This window comes from Hibiscus syriacus, unplaced genomic scaffold (genome assembly GCF_006381635.1).
Source record: "Hibiscus syriacus cultivar Baekdansim isolate YM2019G1 unplaced genomic scaffold, ASM638163v2 tig00110777_pilon, whole genome shotgun sequence".
Taxonomy (NCBI): Eukaryota; Viridiplantae; Streptophyta; class Magnoliopsida; order Malvales; family Malvaceae; genus Hibiscus; species Hibiscus syriacus.
The window spans coordinates 1,807,431-1,813,668 of record NW_024062858.1 but is presented as its reverse complement, the minus strand read 5'-3'; positions in this window follow the sequence as shown (position 1 = coordinate 1,813,668).

Below are 6,238 nucleotides of genomic sequence, written 5' to 3'. Positions count from 1 at the left end.
CGGAATTCCATGCTCCCATGTCACTTGCTTGAATGAAGTACATCATTATATTCTTCCAATAGGCGTAGTTAGCTCCATTGAAGAAAGGAGGCTTGTTGACGGGCATCGAATCGAGACCGGAGTCGTAATTTGAAGTGGAGGCCATTGATGACTTGGCAATCGATGTAACTCTTCCCGGATCGACTCAAGAGGCGATTAAACCTTCAAATGAGTTAGGCTCTGATACCAATTGTTGAGTTAATCGAATGATGAAATTGGCCAAGAGGGGGGTGAATTGACAATAAAAATTTTGTGGAAGCTTTTGCAGAAAATTGAAAGTAATTGCACAGCGATTTACAGTGGTTCGACTTTCTCAAACAAAGTCTACGTCCACTACCTTAGCTATCCACACTAAGGATTTTCCAACAAATTCACTAATTTGTTCTTTCTTTTGATGCCAAAGAGATAACCTTACAATTCCCTCAAGAGTATACCCCAACTCTTGAGAACACTCTTTTCTCAAAGAGAAGATTACAAATTTGCAAACTTACAAGAAAACCTCACAAGGTAAGATGTTTGCACAATTCTAGAACAAAGAAAAGAACACTCAAAGATGAATACAATTGAGCACAAAAAGTGTTCTTGAAAGCAAAATGAATATTGAATGAAAATAGGCTTGAAATGCTCAAACTTGAGGTTTGATGCTTTCTCTTTGATTCTCTCTTGATTCTAGTTGCTTGATGTTTCTTGTTGTTGATCAATGGCTTCTAAGCTTGCTTAAATACACCTTGGATCACTTCTGAACGTTGGGGATGATTAGAGAAGATATTATAGCCGTTTTAGTGTGAAAACATTTAATAAAACAGCTTGGAGCGTGGGGGGGAATCGGTTCCCCCTTGAAGGGAATCGGTTCCTAAGTGTAAAATTCAAATATTTCGACCGTTGTACAAGGGGGGAATCGGTACCCCCTTGGGGGGGATCGGTTCCCTCCGAGCATACTGGAATTCTCAGAGCAAAACTGTTTAGGGGGGAATCGATTCCCTCCGAGCATTCTGGAAATCTCGGGGTCAAAACCATTTAGGGGGAATCGGTTCCTCCTATGGGGGGGAATCGGTTCCCTCTGAGCAATCTGTAATTTTTGGCTTTGAATTGGTTCGAAATACTTTGTAAAATTATTTTGAAATTGTTTTATGATTAAAACTTAATTTTACACTTAAGTAAGGATTAAAAATGATTTTTGAAATATTTGGAGTAATGTTTTGATATTCGAATAGTTATATCGAATATACTTAGAAAATCATTTGGAAAATCTTAAAATCCATTTAACTTAATTTGTTATATCGAAATATCAAAATGTTTCAACAGAGGTTAGTTAAAAAAGATAAAAAAGCTGAGGAAAAGGAAATATTAGACGTACTTCAGAAGGTGGAAGTTAACATACCTCTCCTCGAGGTTATCCGGAAGGTTCCAAGGTATGCCCGATTTTTTAATGGTCTTTGTACGATAAAAAAAAGCTTACTGGGGTCGAGAAAGTGAACTTTGGAGAGCACGTCTCAGTCGTTTTCCAACGAAAGTTACCACCTAAAATAAAGAGCCAAGGTATGTTCACAATCCCTTGTAAAATTGGTAAGGTTGAGATTAAACGAGCAATGTGCGATCTTGGTGCATCAATTAATGTAATGCCTCTATCTGTTTCTAAAATGGTCACTAACGATCCTTTGAAGGATACAAAGATTTCGATACAGCTTGTTGACAGGTCGGTGGTCTATCCAGAAGGACTCTTAGAGAATGTATTGGTGGAGGTAAACGACTTGATATATCCCGCCAATTTTATTATAATCGACATGGAGAATGATCGCACGAGCACATCGTCTGATATCCTATTGGGGAGCCATTTCTTAAGCACTGCACACACAAAAATTGACGTGAGGAGCGGAATTTTAACTATGGAATTTGACGGTGAGATTGTTACATTTGACGTATATAAGGCAATGATATATCCTGATAAAGTATAAAGTTTAAATTATGTCGATTTAATTGATCCTTTGGCTGATGAATTCTTAAGTACTAATTTTTTGTTTGATATATGCAGGGAGCTAAAGGATCATGATGAAAACGTGAATTCCAATCATACCAAATTGAATTTGATTTCTTCTAAGTCTAAAGTCTTACCTTCTGTTTTGCAGGCGCCCGAAGTTGAACTTAAACCGTTGCCTGATCACTTGAAATACGCCTTCCTCGGTGCAAATAACACTCTGCCAGTAATCATATCTAAAGAATTATCCGAGGAGGAGGAAAATGACTTAATCACTGTTTTGCGCCAATACAAGGAGGCTATAGGATAGACCATCACTGATAAAAAAGGGTTGAGTCTGTCTACTTGTATGTATAAAATTAAAATCGAAGAAGGCGCAAAACCAACACGTGAAGGTCAACGCCGGCTAAATCCACCAATGATGGAAGTGGTAAAAAAGGAGATACAAAAACTCATAGATGCAGATATTATATATCCAATTTCGGATAGCAAATGGGTAAGTCTGATACATGTAGTTCCTAAAAAAACAGGAGTTACTGTGATCGAAAATTCTAAAGGAGAACTTGTACCAACACGAGTTCAGAATGGATTTAGAGTCTGCATCGATTACAAGAAGTTGAATTATTTAACTCGAAAAAGACCATTTTCCTCTTCCATTCACAGATCAGATGATAGAACGATTAGCCGGTAAATCTCACTATTGTTGTCTTGATGGATTTTCAGGTTTCATCCAGATTCCAGTAGCACCTGAAGATCAAGAAAAGACAACATTCACATGCCCCTTTGGCACCTTCGTTTACCGACGTATGCCTTCCGGACTTTGCAATGCACTTGCCACATTCCAAAGGTGTATGATTAGTATTTTTTCTGATTTTATTGAGAAAGATATTAAAGTCTTCGTTGACGACTTCACTATTTAATGTAATTCATTCAATGAGTATCTATTAAACTTGAAAAATGTGTTGCGTCAGTGCCTAGAATTTAACCTTGTTTTAAATTATGAAAAGTGTCACTTTATGGTTGATAAAGGTTTAATTCTAGGATATATTGTTTCATCTAAAGGAATTACTGTAGATAAGGTGAAAACTGATATAATACGTTCACTTCCTTATCCCACTACGGTGAGGGAAATTCGTTCTTTCCTTGGTCATGCAGGTTTTTACCGTAGATTCATTAAGGATTTCTCTAAAGTGGCACAACCATTGTGCGAGCTATTACATAAGGATAAAGCATTCAATTTCGACCAACAATGCCAAGAATCATTCGACGTATTAAAGGAAAAGTTGGTTTCGGCACCCATAGTCCAACAGCCAAATTGGGACTTTCCCTTCGAAGTTATGTGTGATGCCTCGGATGGAAGTGTTGGAGCTGTGCTCGGACAAAAAATTGAGAAAGAACCTCACGTTATCGCTTTTGCGTCCCATACCTTAGATTCCGCACAACAAAATAATTCAACAACCGAAAAAGAATTATTCGCTATTATTTTACATTAGATAAATTTATATCATATCTTCTTGGTACTAAAGTTATTTTTTCTCTGATCATGCAGCCTTGAAGTACTTGCTCACCAAAAAAGAAGTGAAACCACGACTAATCCGTTGGATCTTACTCCTCTAGGAGTTTGATTTGGAAATCAAGGATAAAAAAGGATGTGAGAACTTAGTAGCCGATCACTTAAGCCGGCTTCCAATCATTACAGTTGATCCTCCCGTTCGTGAAGAAGTCCCGGAGAAAAGCTTGATGATGGCGCATAAGTCAATACCTTGGTTCGCAAATATAGTTAACTACTTAGCTACAAGTAAACTGTCATCTGATTTAACGAGAGCTGAAGTAAACCGTATTAAAAGAGAATCTCATTTCTTCATTTGGGATGATTTGTATCTTTGGAAGCATTGTTCAGACCAGGTAATTCGACGATGTATTCCTGAAAGCGAGGTAAGCTCAATTTTAAATTTTTGTCATTCTTATTCGTGTGGTGGACACTTCAGACCGAAGCAGACCGCTCATAAATTTTGGAATGCGGATTCTTTTGGCCTCATATTTTCTGTGATGCTTACCTGTTTTGTAAGTCTTGTGATAATTGTCAACGTGCAGGTAATTTGATTCGAAAGAATGAAATGCCCCTTAATCTTATACATATATGCGAAATATTTGATGTTTGGGGACTTGACTATATTGGTCCATTTGTTTATTCTTTTGCAATTGTTATATAATTCTTGCGGTTGATTATGTTTCAAAGTGGGTAGAAGCTAAAGCCACTCTAAACAATGATGCTAAAACTACTGTTTAATTTCTAAAGAATTGTATTTTTCCAGGTTTGGTATGCCAAGAGCAATAATAAGCGACCGTGGCACACACTTCATCAATCGAGTAATTGATGTACTTATGAAAAAGTATGGAGTGAATCATAGAATTGTCACGGCTTATCATCCACAAACGAACGGACAAACAGAAATTTCAAACCGTGAAGTAAAGATGAATCTTGAGAAAATAGTTAAGCCAAATCGCAAGGATTGGAGCTTGAAGTTAATTGACTCTTTATGGGCTTATCGAACTGCATATAAAGGACCTATCGGTATGTCGCCATATCGCCTTGTGTTCGGTAAGCCATGCCGTTTACCTGTTGAGCTAGAACATAAGGCATATTGGGCCGTAAAACAATGCAATATGGAGTTAGAAGCGGTTGGCGAAACACGAAAGTTACATATACAAGAGCTTGAGGAAATCCAGAGAGATGCTTACGATAATGCCAAAATATATAAGGACAAAACAAAAGAATTCCATGATTGAAAAATTGTTTCTAAATCTTTTTCTATCGGACAAAAAGTTCATATTTTTAATTCAAAATTAAAACTTTTTGCAGGTAAACTTCGATCAAAGTGGAGCGGACCTTATATGGTAACTGAAATATTCTCTCATGGTGCAGTCGAAATTGAAGATGATTTGGGCACTCGATTTAAAGTGAATGGACACAAGATTAAACCGTATTATGAGAATAGTGAAGTTTGCTTAATTGAAGATCTTGACTTAGAAGAACCTGTAGTCTGAATTAGGCCATCGAGCTAACAACGTTAAACAAAAGCGCTTCATGGGAGACAACCCATTGTTTTCGATTCCTTTATATTTTATTTTTATTTTTATTTTTACTTTTTGTTTTGTTTCATCGTGCATGTTTAATTTAATTTCTATTTTTATTTTGCAGGAACCGAATATTTTTATTTAAACTTAAACGAAGACGAATTGCGGAAATTGCATTCGAACAATGTCAATTTCGGAACCTATAGTGCAACAGTTGTGCGCATCATTTCATTAACGTCGCACCTTAGTAAAACCCAGGGGAGGCTTGGCGCATGTTAGCAAACCCAAAAATAATTTTTCCCACCTTTTATTTCTTTTCTGCCACCCACACTCCCCAATTCCCTCTTCTTTACTTTGTCGTGGACTACACCCCTATTATCACCTACACTTTTCAATTTTCAAACACCTATTATCATAAAAAATCAAACCCCAATATCTATCAATCCACTTTTCAATTTTAAACTCACCTTTATCCAAACAAAAAACCAAAAGCCCTCATTTACTTCAATTCTACAACCCACGGTAGAAACCAAACTTAAACCCCCTTCATCTTCTCCAAAACCACCACCCCTAAAATGCACGCCACTCCATCGTCCCTCCCCCTTCTCACCCCCGACGACTTCAACAAAAATCTACTCGTTTCAAAACTCACACCGCCCGTTACCCCTTAATTGACGATAGTCTGTACGCAAAACCGACCCGACAATACCAACGCTCCTCCACCCACCGTCCTAGGAGGACGTCGCCGCTCCAATGGGCTAGCGTTCATCGAGTTACCGAGCGACTCTAACTTTATTCCGCCACTACCCCTGGTTCAACCGATACAAGGTCATTCTCAAGCCCCAACGTTATCGTATCATTCGAAATTTACACCGACTGTATCCTTCCACCCCGGGCCGAGCACATCTCACCGTCCGTCACCTCCACTATCTCCAACTCTGTTGCTCTACTCAATACAGACCGAAGCAACATCATCACGCTCAAGACGGATGACATTCCCGTCATACTCGATGTATTCGGCGGCATCGGACAACACTCCCAAGGTAAACTCTAGTCCTGTTTCGATTCAACCTTTGCTAATGTACCACCCTATCTATGGTTTTACAGAGGACTTCAGTGCTGGTTTTTCACCTCCGGATCCATCAC